This window comes from Amblyomma americanum, chromosome 5, assembly GCF_052857255.1.
Source record: "Amblyomma americanum isolate KBUSLIRL-KWMA chromosome 5, ASM5285725v1, whole genome shotgun sequence".
Classification (NCBI taxonomy): domain Eukaryota; kingdom Metazoa; phylum Arthropoda; class Arachnida; order Ixodida; family Ixodidae; genus Amblyomma; species Amblyomma americanum.
Genome location: NC_135501.1, coordinates 54,331,148 through 54,350,983, shown reverse-complemented (window position 1 = coordinate 54,350,983; position 19,836 = coordinate 54,331,148). Strand labels below are relative to the sequence as shown.

The 19,836-nt window shown below is 51.3% G+C and overlaps 1 protein-coding gene across 3 annotated transcripts in view; it reads right to left on the bottom strand.

Annotated features, from left to right (window-relative positions):
- The window catches only part of LOC144132434 (uncharacterized), a 125,313-nt gene that overhangs the window by 91,444 nt on the left and 14,033 nt on the right, over positions 1-19,836 (bottom strand). Inside the window, exon 3 of one of the 3 annotated variants that reach the window (XR_013314814.1) lies at positions 4,575-5,000. The exons of the other annotated variants lie outside the window; for them this stretch is intronic. The gene's annotated coding sequence lies outside the window, so the exon portion shown is untranslated. Of the gene's footprint in view, positions 1-4,574; positions 5,001-19,836 lie in introns of those variants that run through there. 3 annotated transcript variants of the gene reach the window in all.

Sequence of the window (19,836 nt, the reverse complement as noted above, 5' to 3'; positions counted from 1 at the left end):
TACAGTTGTGTCCTATTAATGCGACCCCAGTTAATGTGGATGATTCAAACTATGGGCAGCTTTTCTGGGGACCAAGGTTTTTCAATACATTTTGTGCCTTGTTAATATGGAAGCTCGTCCAGACAATGGACGGGGGGAAGTATAGCGCCCATTGCAGGTCATGTATTTTTGCCGGCTAATATAGAACTGAACTATCCATATTAACGAGCCACTGCTGTAGCAGAATGTTGACTGTTCAATATGGAGCTTTCCAATATTTTGACCACAGGGTAATATTGAATGGCAGTGAGAAAGGGGAAATGTTTCTAGTCACGGCTTCTCTTTTGTGGTTTCATGCTTTAGGGTGCCAAGAGTCCAGTTGACACCCCTTACTGTCTGCTATATTCATTGAATGGCTGTGAAGTCATCTCTGTCTACTTTATATGCTGCATATAAATTCGCTTTTAGCAGCTGTGAACTGACTGAGTACAGATGTGCACAGTGGTCTGAGAGACCGCAGCAGCCACTGTAGGTGTATTATCACTCTGAGACACGTCTCATGGACCACTAGGTGGTTCAAACTGCACCACTTTAATTAAGTGTAACGGCTCTTTCGTTACTACAATTGGTGATCTGGAGATCTTAACCATAAAATTTTCTTTTTCCTGAGCTTTTTGCCCTTCACGATTCACTGGACTGGCTGCTCTATGAACAGATTTGCTCAGCAACCAAATTGTTCACATTAACAAGGCTTGACTGTATTCCGTGCAGTGTGACAGTCTGAATTTTTTTTCAAAAGAAATTTACTGACGATTACAATACTCGGTAATGTGAAGTTTGAGTTGTCCTTACATTGTGATCGCGTTAATGGTTCTTGTCTACGGCTCTTTTCAGGTTTACGTTCACCCTAATGCACTTTGCTGCCTGCTTAATCACTGCACCCTTAAACTCCCACTAAAAAGTATGAGATCACTGCGGCACCTGCATTGGGGGAATGCGCAAGCATTGACTCCTCCTCGCACCTCTTTGCTTACTCAACTCGTCACCTCTCTTTCAAACTTGGCGCCACTTTCACTGTGGCCCCGCCCACTTTTTCTTATAACTCAATTTGTTCGAACGTTATCGTGATGAGAAGCTCGTGAGGGCACAAAACAGCAAACATAGCCATAAAATGCTTACGCATTCAAATTCGCTCATTCTCATCTTACACAATATCTGAAACATACATTGAATACACTCATAAACTAACACACTGTGTGAAAGACCACCTGACATAGATATAATGCCCCACTTTAACTAAGCTGTCCTAATGTCCATGCATGGCCTAAGGGTTACATGTCTGATTCGGGATCCAAAACTGCCAGGTCCAAATGCAGGGAGGGGATTTCCATCTCTCCAATCTACCACCTGCTCGCCGTGGCATTTCGCTCTGCTACTACCTGCCATAGCTGGCAGGTGGCGTGTTAGGCCACTGACTAGGAATCTAGAAAAAGAAGCCTGAGCTACGCTTTAAATACAGCAGGAGTTAAGGAACGGCACCTAAGAGCTGAGCTCTAAAAACAGCAGTGTGTATTTCTGACCAAATGGCCGCATATGTGTAAAGACAGAAGGATGATGCTTTCATTTAAAATGGAGATTATGCGTGTGTTGGAAATGTCATTAGTTATGCAAATAGTCACATTAACATTCCCCTCTGTAATGCCAAATGGCCCTGGGGGTATAAGGAAAAGAAATGAAAAACACTTTATGAAAGAATAACGTTGACTTGGTGCACTTAAAATGCTATTTAAGCATTGCAAAAATATTTTAAGGTGGGTCCCTTGAAACAAAGCATGCACCATCATGTGGACGTTCTTATTAGCCTTGCCTAAGGTAGTGTTGTGTTCTTATGCTACAAGAAATGGTTCATGCTGCTGCCGTACATTGCATTCTTTGCTCATGCGCAGGACATGTCCATCAAGGATCCTGGCGCAACGGGGAAGACCCTTGTGGTGCCATTAAGGGCCGTTGTACGATCGTTTCGGAGCGCCTTCCGCCTCGTCCGGTTCGGGAGCGGTCCGCCAGTTTTCGGCCGCCAGGCGGACGTGAGGCGGAAAGGTGTTGTACGATCACTTTGGCGCTTGCGAGCGAGGCGGATGGTCCCAGCATGCCGATTGGCGCGCCGGGCATATCCGTCTGTCCAATAGCCTTCTCCGGCTGGTGGCAACCTAGCCGGCGCGAGCGCACCGCCAGCATCGCTCCACGCGCCGAAACGGGCTCCCGCATCCCAAGGGGCAGATCGGTATGCGCCCGACTACCTTCTCCCTTGCCTCCTTTCCCGCCCCCCTCTCCAAACCCCGATATCCCTGCACACTGCGCTCCCCCCCCCTTCCCTACCTACTTCCCGTACGAGCGCCCCCCCCCCCCCCCCAAATAATAACCTCTTTTCGTGGTCACGTGGTACTTTTTTCCGTTCCTCGGCGACCTGCACCTAGGCCTAGTAGGCTGCGCTTCGGCATCGCCATGGTGTGCGTGTTGAAGTTCCTGCTTTTGTCGGCGGCTCTCGTCAGCGACCCTTGTGTAGAGATTTTGCGCACTACGAGACGAAAAATGCAATGCTCTGGTTTCCGGCATGCACGTTAGGCAGAAACAGAACTTTGTTCCAGTGCAAAGTGGAGAATCTGTGAATGCTAATGACCACAACCATTTCAGCCGATCCAAGCAAAAAAGAAATGGGTTCAATTTATATCTGGTGTCAGCCTCAACTGATCCAGAGTTGCGTCAATACTGCAGGGCTCGCAGGAATGAGTGCAGACTGGTATTGCAAAGCCAACCGCCACGCAACAGTGCATAGCACATTTCAAGGCATTAAAAAAGCCTTGTAACTGTTGTTTGATAACATGTGCAGGAATAGTGCTGTCATGACCATGAAACAGATCGGATCGGATAAGTGTTGCAGGCAACTTATATAAGTGAGGAATGTTCAATTATGAATTTACTGATGAGCAAATAAATTTCTGCTCGTGGAAAATGCGAGGAGGGCTAAGAAAATCCCGGAACATACTACGTTGCCGACACAAGTTCTTGCAGGCCAACCAGGGTTATCATCACCCTGCAGGCAAATAATCGTGTTCATAGGCAGTCACAAACAAATGAAGGCAGCATATGAACATGCAAATGTGCATGGATTACATCTCTTGAAGGCTTCGATAATGCCTCATCAAATAAACTAATGCAGCTGATAGCATTAAGCGCTGCTGCTCAACAACTGCTCGGCACTGACAAAATCATGTTGGCAAACAGGCCTCCAACAAAAGCATAGAGACAGCTTAATTCACTTTGGTACCTTTGTTTGACGTGTGGCACACACACACACACACACATACAAAATGACGGTGCCCCCGAACTGACATTTGCACTGCGCACCGATTTTTTTCACACAGGCTACATAATGCCGCTGGCACACTGTCTCAACCTGCGCACCCATGATCATAAAACGTACCACTGTATCGTGCACCAAGACGCACAAGACTGGCGACGCTGCTGTTGTCGCAGCAGAAAACACTGCGACGGCCGTGCAGCCAAGATCGTGTCAAGTCGCACACGCAGCAGTTTGCTATGTAGCAGAAACAACGTCGTGGGCTCGCCTCGGTCACGATCACTGCAGCCATCGCAACGGAAGCGACCAGCTGCACAGCTCCAAGTTCATTTCAACATTCGGAAAACGGCGGGCGTCGCGAGTTTTTCGCAGATGAACATATCGCTGATTTGACGGGAAAGCACTCGCACCGACCATAATCACTTTCACTACGCGGACACTTGTCGCTATGCTGTGAAACTTGCGCACGCACAGGAAAATAACTCGCAGCAGAAATTCAAAACGCTTGCCACAACCACAAACAGCTCGAAATAAACACTTCGTGACACCGCCATTGCACAGGTCTTGCGTCGGTTTGCAGAGCCGCAGCAGGAATTACAAACGCATGCAAAAACCAAAAACAGCTCGAAATAAACACTTCGTGACACCGCCACTGCACAGGTTTGCATCGGTTTGAAGAGGCGCTCTGTCAACTCCGTCAACGTAGATGATTACACAATTCAACTAGTGGAACTATCGCTCGCCACTGCTGAACGCGGCGAAGTTTGCAGTCGCTCTGAACACTGGTAATATCAAGATGTGTACAATATAATATGCTTCGCGACATCGCTGCCACTGCCCAGGCCGCGCTCCCCAGTTCAGTCGACGGATGGCCATCTTGCCCCGGCAGGCCGGGGCAGAGCAGAACCGAGGCGGAGGGAGGAGGGGCTCGGACGTCACTGACGTCACGGGAAAAGCAGCCAATAGCTGCAATCCGGTCCCCGGCCGGATGCGCTCGTCCGCCAGAAAGTTGAAGTTCACCAACTTTCCATCCGTTCGCCGAACGAGGCGGATCCGCCAGCTCCGTCCCGAACCGGACGAGGCGGAAGGCGCTCCGAAACGATCGTACAACGGCCCTAAGCCGCTCTCAAAAACTGGCGGGAACTGCAGCAGGAGTGCTCGGGAAACTAGAGAAGTTTTCAAGAGCTACTTCAGCAATGAAGGCCAAGTTAGCTGTCAGTGGAAACTTGTGTCCAGGTGAAATAGAAATCTGTGTTTATTTCTGCATGTTGAAGACGTTTAACATTTCAACTGGAACACTATGCCTCGACAAATCAATTTTTGCAACTGCCTGATGGGCATTTAGCATGGCCAACAGACGGTCTGGCCCTGGCGGTATTTGGCGGACAGCATACGCCATCATGCTGCCAAATGCGTCGCATTCATCATTGGCTGCCAGGCGTTGCTGACTCCTCTGTAGAGTTTCCACCGTTGTTGTCAGCAGAACTTTTCTTTGTTCTATTTCTTCATCATTTCGCCTTCTCTTTTTTGCAGGCCTTGAAGTCCCAGCTCCACTCTGCTGTGCTGGCTGACTTGACTCTGCACAAATTTGTGGCGAACAAGGAAAATCCATTTCGGGATCTGCGGATTCGCTGTTCCAGAACTCGCACTGCCGTTCAGTCTCCTAAAACAAAAGGACACAAAATCTTAAGTCAAAACTACACAGGCTAAACTGTATCTTATTTAAGGTATGGGGCCACAATTTAAACATAGTTATGCTAGTATAAAAAATTCCCAAGGCGACTCAGGGATGCTACACTGAAGGGCTTCGGAAATTTCTATGACCTTGGGTTTTTTAATGTACACTGTCACTGTAGTAAACAGGTGCCTTGCTTTTCGCCTCCATCGAAAAGCGGCCACGGCAGCTGGGATTCAGCCCGTATCCTTGGGTTCAGCAGTGGGGCACCCTAACCACTGAGCCATCGTGGCAGTACTAGGATTTAACTCTTTCCTTACCGCGCCATAGAGCATCGAACGCAACGGATCGATGGTTTTTGAATGCCACGCCAAAAAAAAAAACTCTGCGCTTACGGAAGCGTGGCGCCATCTGGCCAGTAATAGAAGAACTACTGCGCGTTTTATTTGTTTTTTTCTTGCCTTCCGGCACGAAGGTTGTTGCGAAAGAAAAAAGCGGAGGAGGTAGCGCGGAGTTTTCGCGACTTGGCGCTGAGAACACGTGGCGTGCCGCTGGAAAAGAAGTGATCTCAAAGTGATTCCGCTGCTTCTGATGGCAATATTCTCAGTATGAGCAGTAGTGAGGAGTCCGTAGCAGACATTGGATCGTCTGATTTCGACTCAGACAGTGATGATTCGTCCGTAGCAGACATTGGATCGTCTGATTTCGACTCAGACAGCGATGATTCTACGCAGCCCGGACCTTCAACTAGTGTGGCAAGGTATGCATAGTTTCGAATATCAGTAGTGTTGTTATACGGTGCACGTGCTTTGTAAGTGACGACACCTGTTTACGTTTTTCTTTTAGGGTGTCAACTACATACGGAGGCGATATTTTGCCAAACACACCATGCCGAGTCAGGTTCTCACCAAAACGCGCGCCGGGTGTACACCTGGACGTGATGCGCCGGAGTGAGACGCGGAGGTTTCTCGGTGCACTGGACATGTTCATGATGTTTTTTACCGCTGACATGTTTGCCACTTTCTGTGCACACACAAACAAGTATGCGTGGATGAAGATTTTTTAGAAGCCGAGCTATGCTCAGCCAGATGGCTCTTGGCTAGAGGTCACGCCCCCTGAGATGTTGCGTTTCATTGGGCTGTTGATTTACATGGCCATAGTGCAACTACCTCGCCTCCACTTGTATTGGAACACCGGAACAATCTACGGCGGTCAGCTCCCAGGGAAGATCATGAGCAGGAAGCGTTCCTTGTCCCTGCTTGCTTTTTTGCATGTCTCGGACCCTGAGGATGATGCTTCAGCTGGCAAACTGCGGAAGGAACTCCCGCTACTTCGAGAAATCAACGAGGCGTCGGCACGACTTTTTCAGCCATGGAAAGCCATTGCAGTCGATGAAAGGATGGTGAAATCAAAAGCACGCTCGGGAATCAGGCAATACATTCGGGGCAAGGTGACGAAGTGGGGTTACAAATTGTGGGCTTTAGCTGAGTCAGAAACTGGATACACACTACAGTTCTTCGTTTACATGGGCAAGCGGGAGACACCGGGACCACATGGATTGGCTTTTGATGTAGTCAGTAAACTTTGTGATAAATATTTAGGACAGGGATACACAGTTTACATGGACAATTTTATACATCGAAGCACCTTTTCGAACACCTCCTTCAGTGCAAAGCGCTGGCATGTGGAACAACGAGAAAAGATCGTCGAGGCTTCCCTGGCGATCTAAAAGATTCAAAATGGGAAAAGAAAGCTGAACGTGGACACATCCATTGGACGAGGGAAGGAAACGTTTTGTTTCTTCAGTGGAAGGACCGTCGGGCTGTCGGTCTTATGAGCACCATTCATACAGCCAATGAACATGTGCCTGCAAAGAGACGTACAAAAGTGGGCAACAAGTGGAGCGAGAGGACCATAAGAAAGCCCTTATTGGTGCATGAGTACAACGCAGGTATGCTGGGCGTTGACAAGTCTGACCAGATAATTGGAACATACAATGTGCTTCGTAAATGTGTGCGCTGGTGGAAAACACTCTTTTTTCACTGCATAGATATAGCTTGTGTAAAAAGTTTTATTATATTTCAAGAGCATCGGAAGGAGTACACCGATACTCCTGAGCTACGTCTGAGTGCCCGCTTTGACCAGCTTTCTTTCTGAGAGATGCTCATCAAGCAAATTTTGAATCTTGATGATGATCAACCAGCCAGCATATCTTATCTGCCACGCGACTGGATTCGCCATAAGCCTGAGAAGGCTGACAACCGAAGGAACTGCAAGCAGTGCTATGAGAACACAAAGAAAGAAGTCAAGACAAATGTTTTTTGCAGCACCTGTGAAGTGCACCTGTGCTTCACGACAACGCGCAACTGTTTCGCCGATTGGCACATGCGTCATGGGCACTGAGTTCAAAGGTCACCTGAAAATGTGATTTTTTTACCTAGAGCGCTCGAATTTTCAGGAAGTGTACCTGAGTTCACAAACAATCATATTGTAACGTGCTTCGCGTAGACGACGAAAGAGAGGAGATCAGAAGGGTAGAGGAAAAGGAAGCTGGTCGGTCTGATCGGTTTGAGCTCTGCGCCCCGTCGCTAAATCTCTTAAATAAACACCCCAGACTCACTCAGTGCCTGCTGAGTACGTAACAGTTGTGGTGGACGTTGCTGGGTATCACCACGGATTGCCACCACTTCCACTGGATATGCCTCAGGACGGCGGCGCCGAGCAAGCAGCACCCACGGCGGGCCACTGGCAGCATCACCGCGAACCGCGCACCTTTGCTGGAAGGTCCGATGAAGACATCGACGAGTGGTTGACTAATTACGAGCGGGTGAGTCGCTATAACGGCTGGGATGCCACAGTGAGGCTAGCCAACGTCGTATTCTTTTAAGCGACAGCGCTGATTTGGTTTGATAACCATGAAAACTCTCTTACCACGTGGGAACGCTTTACAGAAGAGATAAAGAAATGTTATGGTGACGGCTCTGCCAAAAAGAGACGCGCCGAACAGACGTTGCTTCAACGGGCCCAATTACCTGGTGAGACTTGCACCATGTACATTGAAGAAATCGTAAAGTTGTGCAGGCTAGTGAACTCGCGGATGTCTGAAGAAGATAAGGTCAGACATTTACTTAAAGGGATTGCTGAAGATGTATACAACTTCCTTATTAGCAAAGACAGCTTGAAGTCGACGGCCGACGTCATCAAGCATTGCAGAGCGTTCGAGGCTTTGAAGCTTCGTCGTATTGTGCCGAAATTTGGGCGCCTGGTGAATGTCACCTGGCTGACATGATTCGCCAAATTGTGCGCGAGGAAATCCCCCGGTATCAAGACCCTGTGCGCCGGGATGACGCCCAGCAAGATGGTTGCGCATTGCAGGCAGAGCCCGCAACACCATCTACTTCTTGGGTTCCAGCTGGCGTTTCGCAGAACTTCGCCGATCGGAGACCCCGCGAGGTACAGTCTGCCTACCAGTCTGTGGGAAGACGGCGTGCCTACACAGGCGACTTGGCGCGACAACAGCCTCGAAATGATTACAACCAACGTTCTGACCACACTTGGCAGCATCATACGTTGATCGCTGGCGCCCGTCACCTGTGTGTTACCGCTGTGGCATGACCGGACATATATCCCAATACTGCCGCCGCCGAGGCCCGATGCAACCAGACCATCGCCTGTGGCCGAACACTTCCCTCAACCCTGATGCGGACATTCAGCACCCAACGCCAACATCCTCTTGGGGTAGCTACCGTGCGGCATTGCTGCGAAACACCTCACCTGCCTCCGACCGCAGCCTGACACCACCACCTTCACGTCAACGACGCTCACCATCTCCTCGACGCCGCTCGCCTCCTCCGGGAAACTAGACGGCGCGGCCGATGGAGGTGAGGCCGCCGGCGAGTCAATATCATCAATCCCTCTTCCCGTGTTTATGTTAAAGAACAAACTTGAAGTGCTTATCGACGTAATTCGAACTATGGCGTTAGTAGATACCGGTGCGACAGTATCTATAATGAGTTTGAACTTCAAGAATAGTTTGGGTCGAAAAGTAATGTTTGTTTGGGATCGGGCTGTGGTGTTTCGGGGTGTTGGGGGTGAAACATTAGTTCCCCTTGGTGTCTGTTCTGCGAACGTTATTATCGGTGGTCAAGTGTTCAGGACTGAATTTGCTGTGCTGTCACGTTCCACACATGACGTTATACTTGGAATTGACTTTTTGCAGCAGTGCGGTGCCACATTAGACTGTCGTACTGGAGGGATTTCATTGGACGCAACTCTGATGTCGGCTCTTGTGGAAAGCTCCTCTCTTGATTTCGGAGCGTTCTCTGTGTCAGAGGACACAGTTGTACCGGCGATGTCTGCCGGATTTGTGCCGGTTGTTTCATCGAAAATTTTGTGTGATGCCTTCTATGCCGTGGTGGAACCCACTGCACTGACGTGTGCTAAGAAGAGTGTCCTCGTGCCCCGTTGCGTAGTCCGCGTAACTAGTGGCGGCCACACCACGCTGTGGACAGTGAATTATTCGGAAGAGCCCGCCGTGTTACCTCGTGGCATGAAGCTTGCCCATTTCGAGGAAGGCTTGTCGGTTTCCGCTGCGGCGCTCAGTGATCACGCTTTTGAAGAACCGGGACACCCCTGTGAAGAGTCCAAAGTTCAGGCCATGATTAATAAGTCCCTTTCCACGACCGAGCGTCGCATTTTGGTGGGACTGCTTTCAAAGCATGTCACAGTGTTCGATTTTTCCAGAGACCCTCCAGTACCCATTCCCTGTTCTCACATTCATCATGTGATCGATACTGGATCCGCACCTCCAATACGACAAAGGCCTTACCGCGTATCGCCAACCGAACGTGAGATAATAGACCAACAAGTTCATGACAAGATAAACCGAGGAGTTATCCAGGAATCTTCAAGCCCTTGGGCGGCCCCAGTGATCCTCGTGAGAAAGAAAGATAATACGTGGCGGTTCTGCGTAGACTATCGTCGCCTAAATGCCATCACAAAAAAAGATGTGTATCCGCTCCCACGCATAGACGATGCCATCGATTGTCTACACTCTGTTTCATATTTTTCCTCGGTTGATTTAAGGTCAGGGTACTGGCAAATACCAATGCACCCGAACGACAAAGAAAAGACTGCATTTATCACACCTGACGGACTGTATGAATTTAATGTCATGCCTTTTGGACTATGCAATGCACCTGCCACATTTGAAAGATTTATGGACACTATTTTGCGTGGTCTGAAGTGGCAGATTTGTTTGTGTTATTTGGATGAAGTCGTGATTTTTGGGAAGACATTTAGCGAACATAACAGCCGCCTCGCTATCGTCCTCGACTGCATTGAAAGAGCGGACCTGGTCCTTAACTCTAAGAAGTGTCACTTTAGTGAACGTCAAATAATTGTCCTCGGCCACTTGGTTGATCAGGACGGTGTCCGGCCGGATCCCCAGAAAGTTGAGGCTGTCACCAACTTCACAGCGCTGCAATCAGTCAAGGAACTTCGCAGTTTTTTAGGGCTGTGCTCGTATTTTCGCCATTTTGTTCCGCGGTTTGCCGACGTCGCCTTCCCACTCACTTGCCGCCTACAAAAAGACGTGCCATTCCAGTGGACCCCTGTCTGTGAGTCTGCATTCCGCCATCTGAAATTTCTCCTGACGTCGGGACCCATTCTGCGCCATTTTTGCCCGTCTGCTCCCATCGAAGTTCACACCGACGCCAGTGGTGTCGGAGTTGGCGGTGTGCTCATCCAGTGCCACGGCGGAGATCAGCATGTGATAGCTTATGCCAGTAGGTCATTGAGCAAGTCGGAACGAAACTACACAGTTACCGAACAAGAATGTCTTGTGGTAGTTTTTGCTGTGCAACGCGTTCGTTCCTACCTGTACGGCAATGCTTTTACCATCGTCACCGACCATCATTCGCTCTGTTGGCTCGTGAATCTCCATGACCCATGTGGCCGACTTGCCCGCTGGGCTTTGCAGCTACAAGAGTTCAACTTCACCGTCGTGTACAAAAGCGGTCGTCAACACGCCGACGCTGACTGTCTGTCGCACTTGCCTCTTCCGACGACTGCTTGCGATGGCAACAACTTCGACGACTACCTCGCTTTTGTCTCACCCACGTTTCCTGATGCGAACCAGTTCAAGACTGAACAGCGCAAGGACACGACGTTAACAGCACTCTTCGACGCCGCCGGCCATTTCCTTACTGCCCGTTTCTGTATTCTCGCTGGTTTACTTTACAAGAAGAATTTCACGCCCGGCGGTGCACGGTTCCTTCTTGTCGTGGTGGAAAGCCTTCGCATCCCTGTTCTTCAACTGATGCACGACGATGCCACGTCAGGCCACTTGGGAGTTGTCCGGACCCTTCACCGCACCCAAGAACGTTTTTACTGGCCCAAAATGCGTCAAACGATTCAACAATACGTAGCCAGCTGTGTCCAGTGCCAGCGTTTCCAAGATCCCTGCATCGTGTTCGCCAGGCCAGCTGCACCCTGTCACACCTCCGACCACTCCATTTGAGCAAGTGGGCATCGACTTGTTAGGCCCTTTTCCCCGGTCTGCGAACGGCAACCGCTGGGCGATCGTGTGTGTTGATCACCTAACCCGATACTGTGAAAAAGCAGCTATACCGTCTGCCACTGCTTCCGATGTGTCTAATTTTCTCCTGCACTTTCTCATTCTCTGTCATGGACCTCCTCGCGTTCTCATCAGTGATCGTGGACGCCAGTTTACTGTGGATGTTGTCGAAGCACTTCTTCGTCGCTGCGAATGCAATTTTCGTCACTCGACACCATATCACTCACAAACAAACAACCTCGTCGAACGCACAAACCGCACGCTCACCACTATGCTAGCCATGTACGTCGATTCTGACCATAAGAACTGGGATGATGTCCTTCCTTTTATTACGTATGCCTACAACACTGCACGGCATGAAACAACTGGCTACAGCCCCTTTTACCTCCTGTATGCTCGCGTTCCCCCCCGCTGCATCGACACCATCCTTCCTCTCTCTATTGTTACGTTTCGCCTACGACGCACGGTATAGCCGGCGCGGATGCAACGGATGCCGGGGCTTCGTTCAAAGTGGCGGTCATTTTGGCCCGTTCAGCGCTGCCGCAACGCCTCCCGCCAAGCGCGTCCAGGCACGTTTCAATGCCACGTGTCTTCGTGTGTGCGTGTGCATGTTGGTGCCCACACTTGTCAAAGCGCGGCAGCCGGGGAGAGGAGCTCCCCAACTGGGAGGCGAGGAGGTCTGACCGGCGCCGGCCTGGCGGATGCGTCACGTCACATCTCAACGTGTCCGTGCGTCGCCGTCTCGTGCACCTCATCCCGAGCCGTTCCTTCTTGCCCTCGACTCCGAGGGTATAAAGGCAGCTGCCCCGGACGCCAAGGAGAGGCTTCGATTTCTTCCGTTGAGACACGTGGTCGCCCTGACCGGCTGCTCTTTTGCGATGCTAGAATAAACAAGTTGTTCTGTTGGCAGTCGACTCATCCTTTGCCAAGACCTTCGGATGTTTCCAGCTGTGCCCCAGGCCGCCAGGCCAACGCTACCCTTGGGGCTTGCGACCCATTTGCAACAACTGGTTGCCAGCGGTGAGATCCCGACAACGGAGGCCAGCAGCGAAGATATGCGGTCGACTGTATGCTGAGCAGCACAACGACCATCCGGGAGCAGTGCAACGAGCCCTGTGTGATGACTGGTTGCCTGCAGCGGAATGACTGCGCTGAATTCTTGGCTGCGAGGTTTGGTGAGTGCGGGACTTTCTTCTTCTGAGTTTTGCCAGGCTTTTGTTAGTGTCAGAAACAGAGCTGGTAATTGTGGTTGTCGTTGCTGCCGGGTTAGTTTGCGGCAAGACAATAGTAGGCAGTAGAGAAAGCAGCATTCGGAGCAGCCATGGATTTGAAGTCGTTGCGCAAACCGAAATTGCTGGAGCTTGCAAGAGAGTTGGGCCTGGATGTCTCAGCCAAACTCAGAAAACCAGAACTGCTAAGGGCTATTCTTGAGTTGGAGGCTGAGGATGACGAGCTGTCGGAATGCCTTGAGACCATTGAGGAGAGAGCAAAAAGACAGGAGCGCGAACGTAAAGAGCAAAAAGAGAAAGACGAGCGCGAACGTAAAGAGCAAAAAGAGAAAGACGAGCGCGAACATAAAGAACAAAAAGATAAAAGAGAAAGAAGAGCGCGACCATCAACACGCTTTGGAAATGAAGCGTCTCGAGGTAGAGAAGGAACATGCTCGTAATGGAAGTCAGGCACACGGTGCAGGAGAACGAGTATCGTTCAAAATGACTGACCTGATGCAGCCGTTTAAGCTTGGAGAGGACATTGGTTTGTTCCTAGTTAACTTTGAGCGAACGTGTGAGAAGGAGAGTTCTCTCGGGAAACGTGGCCACAGCACTTGCTCACTTTGTTACCCGGCGAGGCGGCCGACGTAATCGCTCGCTTGAAGAGAGAGGAGGCAGAGGATTTCGACCAAGTGAAATCGAGTCTGCGAAAAAAGTACAGGCTGTCAGCGGAGGCGTTCCGTCGGAAGTTTCGGGAAAATGAAAAAGGCAGAAGTGAGTCATATACAGAGTTTGCCTACAGGTTTATGTCAAACATGCAGGAGTGGCTCAAAGAAGAGAAAGCGTTTGGTGACCACGAGAAAATTCTGCAGTGTTTCGCGCTGGAACAGTTTTATAGTTGGTTACTTTGAGAACGTGCGGTACTGGGTCTTGGATAGGCCAGACGTTAGTACAGTGGCTAAAGCCGCCGAGCTAGCCGAGGAGTTCGTGACGCGTCGGGCTCGCGGAGCTAAGGACGGTCAAAAGGGTGAATTTGGCTCCAAGTTTGAGAAGCCGAAGTTCACACCCATGAGAGCAAGGGGGGACACACGTAGTGCGGATGCGAGAGAAAGCAGTCCGACCGAACGTAAGGAGACGGCGGCAGCCGAAGCCGAACGCAGAAAGCGGCTCGAGACGAGGCAAGCACGCGTGTGTTATACGTGCCAGAAGCCGGGTCACTTTTCGGCGCAGTGTCCAGAAACAAAAACAAAAGTCGTGTTTTTGTCATAACGCAGCACTGACGAGAACATGAAGCTTCTCGAGCCTTACATGCGAGACTTCCTCGTGAACGGGAAAGAGTGCCGAGTGCTTCGTGATTCCGCAGCTACAATGGATGTAGAACCAGATATGTTCACGGGCGAGTGCGCATGGATCAAGCAAGCCGTGGAAGCTCATAGCGTGTGTCTGCCCGTAGCAAAAGTGCTTATTGAAGGACCTTTCGGAGCAATTGAGATGGAGGCCGCAGTGTCATCTATGCTGCCCCCCAGTACCCGTACCTATTTTCGAACAGGTCCGATCACCTCCTGCGCGAGAAGGGGCTTTTGTTTGGTGAGGCTAGCGTTCAGGCCTTAACCAGATCGAGAGTTCGGGAGCTCGCTGTGAAGGCGGTAGTTGCGGGGCCGACGTTGTCGAACAATGAGAAAGGGTCGGAGGTGCAGCAAGCTGATATTCAGAGCACGTCCGAACTGAATAAAATTGAGCCTGTAGCGTTGAAGGCACCAGGTACTGGAAAGGAAATGCCCGACACGGGAAAGTTAGAAGAGCTATCTGCAGATTTGCTCATCGCGCCTACGTCAGATGGACTTAATATGTTGCTAAAAGTCAGCCGGTCGGCTTTGATAGCCGAGCAAAAAAAGGATGGCAGCCTACAAAACATGCGCTGCAATGTCAAGGAAGGTATCGCCAAGAAAAATGCTCGTTTTTTGGAAAGAGGTGGGGTCCTGTACCGGAAGTATCTAGACCGCAGGGGAGTGGAGTTCGATCAGCTGATCGTGCCTCAGTGCTACCGTCAGGATCTGTTGCGCTTGTCGCATGGGGGTTCGTGGTCCGGACACCTAGGAGTTAAGAAGACTAAGGACCGTCTCTTGCAAGAGTACTATTGGCCAGGGTGTTTTCGTGACGCAGAACACTTTGTGAGGACATGTGACACCTGTCAGCGGGTTGGCAAACTAGGGGACAAATCGAGGGCGCCGTTGAAGTTGGTACCTATCATTACGGAGCCTTTTAGACGGCTCGTTATGGATACAGTGGGACCTCTGCCGGTAACAGCCACGGGGTACAGACACATTTTGACTGTGATCTGCCCAGCGACAAAGTTCCCTGAAGCAGTGCCGCTTAAAGAACTCAGCTCAGTTGAGATAGTCAATGCACTACTGTCCATATTTGCGCGAGTTGGTTTTCCTGTGGAAATCCAGTCAGATAAGGGCACAGTGTTTACTAGCGCTTTGACGACAGCCTTTCTCGAAAGGTGTGGGATAAAGCTGTTACACAGCTCAGTGTACCACCCACAGTCGAATTCCATTGAGAAGCTCCACTCCGTCATGAAGCGCGTGTTGAGAGCATTGTGTTTTGAACAACAAAGTGATTGGGAGCTGTGTCTGCCTGGGGTGATGTTTGCATTAAGGACCGCGCCGCATGCGGCTACGGGGTTTTCGCCAGCTGAGCTGGTGTACGGTCGCTCGCTGCGGTCTCCGCTTCGCATGCTTCGAGACTCGTGGGAAGGCAGGGACGACGACCCAGTCGTGGTCGAGTACGTGCTTAGGCTCCTCGAACGCTTAAGAAGGGCACAGGAGATGTCAGGTGAAGCAATGGCAAAGGCCCAGCAGAGGGCCAAGGTTTATTATGATCGGACAGCCAGGGCCCGTCGTTTTGAGGTGGGCGATGAGGTAATGATATTGCGCACATCACTAAAAAACAAACTCGACGTGCAGTGGGAGGGCCCAGCACGGATTGTTCAAAAACTGTCGGACGTTAACTACGTGGTGAGTCTGCCAGGAAAACGGAAAGCACAGCAAGTTTACCACTGTAATCTGCTCAAACCCTATAGACAACGGGAAGCAGTGGTGTGTATGATGGTAAACGTTCCCGAAGAGCTTCCGGTCGAGCTTCCGGGACTAGGCTCAGTGACGAACAGGGAACGAACAGGGAAGACACCGATCAGGTCATTAGTGACTTAATCAGTAAAGCACCGCTGTCGCCTGAGCAGAAAACCGAACTACACCAACTCTTACAAGAGTTTCAAGGTCAGTTCTCTGAGAGGCCTGGTAGGACTTCTGTCCTTACTCATGAAATAGAACTTACCTCTCCAGAGCCAGTACGATCCAACGTGTGTCGGGTGTCACCCCGCCAGCGTGATATTATGCAGGCTGAGGTAAAGAAAATGTTGCAGCTCGGTGTTATTGAGGCGGGTGAGAGCGATTATACCTCCCCTTTGATTTTAGTTGAGGTACCAGGCAAGGAACCTCGTCCTTGCGTCGACTACCGCAGGCTTAATTCCATCACTAAGGATCAAATTTATCCGATCCCTAACATCGAGGAGCGCCTTGAGAAAGTTAGTAGCGCTCAGTTTATTTTCACCCTAGATCATGTCAGGGGTTATTGGCAGGTTCCACTTACAGAAGAGGCTAGTAGGTATGCGGCATTCATTTCACCAATGGGAACATTCCGTCCTAAAGTTTTGAGTTTTGGTTTGAAGAACGCACCATACTGCTTTTCAAGCCTCATGGACAAAGTGTTGCGGGGACAGGAAGAATTCGCTTTACCGTATTTAGACGACGTAGCGATATTCTCCGCATCCTGGTCTGAGCATATGGCACACTTGTGGGCAGTGCTAACCCGCCTGCGCGAAGCGGGCTTGACAGTCAAGGCTCCCAAGTGCCAATTAGCACAGGCCGAGGTTGTCTACCTCGGTCACGTGATTGGACAGGGTCGTCGCCGCCCCTCTGAAATAAAGGTGGCCGCTGTGCGAGACTTCCCGCAACCGCGCACAAAGACCAATATTCGGTCGTTCCTAGGTGTCGCCGGCTACTATCAGAGGTACATCCCCAGGTACTCCGATATCGCGGCTCCCCTGACGGATGCTCTAAGAAAAACAGAGCCCCAAACAGTCGTCTGGGGCGAGACAAAGGAAAGAGCTTTAAGCGCCCTAAAGAGCGCCCTAACAAGCCAGCCTGTGCTACGATCGCCAGACTGCACAAAAGGGTTCATTGTTCAGTGCGATGCTAGTGAGCGAGGCATGGGCGTTGTACTGTGCCAACGGGAAAATGGAGAAGTGGAACACCCCGTTCTGTATGCTAGTCGTAAGCTGACCTGTCGTGAGCAGGCGTAAAGCGCCACCGAGAAAGAGTGTGCGTGTCTCGTGTGGGCCGTTCAGAAATTGTCATGCTACCTAGCCGGTTCGAGGATTATCATTGAGACGGATCACTGCCCTCTCCAATGGCTGCAGACCATCTCTCCCAAAAATGGCCGCCTCCTGCGCTGGAGCCTCGCTTTGCAACAATATTCCTTTGAGGTGCGTTACAAAAAGCGGAGTCTCAACGGTAACGCCGATGGCTTAAGTCGAGGCCCCTAACGTAGGAATCCGCCTCAAAGTTGTTTGTTACTGATGTTTTCTTCCCGAGGCAGGATTTTTAACATATTGCTTTTGTTTAGTGTTTCAAAGTGATGACGTGCTTTCTAGTGCAATTTTCCCATTTGTGGACGCGTTCTGAGTGCTGCTTGACTACTGTAAGGAACTAGGCAGTAGTATAAAAGGGGAAAGAGCCTGGCAGAGGTTAGTGAGGGTTGTGTCGTGCTTGCTGACTGAGCGGTTGCATTTCGGCGTAGTTCTAACGCTTGCTGGGAACGAGAACAAAAATGGCAACTCTCCCGAAGTCACTTTGCAGTGTCCTGTGTGAACCTGAACCCGAGAAAGAGGCCTTCTCTGTGCGCTGCGCTCAGGCCACGCCGAGGGATGACCGATTTCGATTACGAGCATCATCGAGCGACATCCCTCCGGACAGCGGATGCAGTCCCCTGACCATCGGGATCTCCTTCTCCCAGCGGGGCGGTCTGTTACGTTTCGCCTACGACGCGCGGTATAGCCGGCGCGGATGCAACGGACGCCGGGGCTTTGTTCAAAGTGGCGGTCATTTTGGCCCGTTCAGCGCTGCCGCAACGCCTCCCGCCAAGCGCGTCCAGGCAGGTTTCAATGCCACGTGTCTTCGTGTGTGTGTGTGCATGTTGGTGCCCACGCTTGTCAAAGCGCGGCAGCCAGGGAGAGGAGCTCCCCAACTGGGAGGCGAGGAGGTCTGACCGGCACCGGCCCGGCGGACGCGTCACGTCACGTCTCAACGTGTCCGTGCGTCACCGTCTCGTGCACCTCATCCAGAGCCGTTCCTTCTTGCCCTCGACTCCGAGGGTATAAAGGCAGCTGCCCCGGACGCCAAGGAGAGGCTTTGATTTCTTCCGTTGAGTAATGTGGTCGCCCTGACCGGCTGCTCTTTTGCGATGCTAGAATAAACAAGTTGTTCTGTTGGCAGTCGACTCATCCTTTGCCAGGACCTTCGGATGTTTCCAGCTGTGCCCCAGGCCGCCAGGCCAACGCTACCCTTGGGGCTTGCGACCCATTTGCAACACTATCTACGATGAGCCTTCCATTGCCACTACACTCTGCCGAGCTGAAGAAGCACGTTGAATTGCCCGCCTCCGCATTTTGGACTCTCAGCAGCGCTCTAAACACCGCTACGACATTCGCCACCAGCCTATCTCCTATGACCCTGGCGATCGAGTGCGGTTGTGGACGCCGCTCCGGAAGCGCGGTTTGTGTCAGAAGGTCCTATCCCACTACACTGGCACTTTTGCTGTGCTTGAGCGCCTCAGTGATTTGAACTACGTCGTCTCACGCCTTAGTGACAGCGGCCGATGCTCACGAAAGACCCATGTGGTGCATATTGCTCGGCTCAAACGCTTCAGCCCTCGGGACACTGCTTAGCTCGCCGTGGGAGGCTTCGTCTGCGTAGAGGGAAGTGTAACGTGCTTTGCGTAGACGACGAAGGAGAGGAGATCAGAAGGGTAGAGGAAAAGGAAGCTGGTCGGTCTGATCGGTTTGAGCTCTGCGCCCCGTCGCTAAATCTCTTAAATAAACACCCCGGACTCACTCAGTGCCTGCAGAGTACGTAACAATATTGTCACGGACGCCGGTAGGACGTTCAATCCCTGGCAGAACAGTACCTGGCGAGCACACTGCACAGAGCGTAGCCGGCAGGGCCTAGCACCGAGCAGAAGAGGACGAAGTCCGGCGCGCGACAAAGGTCGAAGACAGACCGCACGGGGGAGCCGGTAGCGTGATGGCTAAACTAAGTGCGGCATTGCGCCTCCCCTCTGGAAAGGCATCGACTCGATGCCTGACAGTGAGGGGGAGCCACGTGTTGGTGTTAACAGAATCCCAGGCACCGAACGTGGTGAGAGTTGTCCTAGCGGACATGGTATGGCTTGAGTCTTGCGACGTGCACAATTTCGGATGTCGGCGGGCGTCTGGAAGAACGAACACTCCCTTGCGGGCGCACTTCATACGTAACGTCGCTGAGTTGGCGGAGTACCTCGTAGGGGCCGAAGTAACGGCGCAAAAGCTTCTCGGAGCGACCGCGCAGACGGATGGGGCTCCAAACCCACACTTGATCGCCAGGCTGGAAAATGACTACGCGGTGACGGAGGTTATAGCGGTGAGCATCGACTTCTTGCCGCACGCAGGTTCATTGCCGAGCCAGCCGGCGGGCAGCCTCTGCATGGCGAACGAATGCATCAGCGTCGGCAACGGATGGGCGGGCAATATCGGGCAACAACATCGTGTCCAACATAGTCACGACTTCACGACCGTGTACCAAACGAAATGGCGTGAACCCCCGTCGTCTCTTGAAGGGCAGTATTATAGGCAAACGTGACGTACGGAAGGATTTCGTCCCAGTTCTTATGGTCGTCGTCGACGTACATAGAAATCATATCAGCGATCGTCTTATTG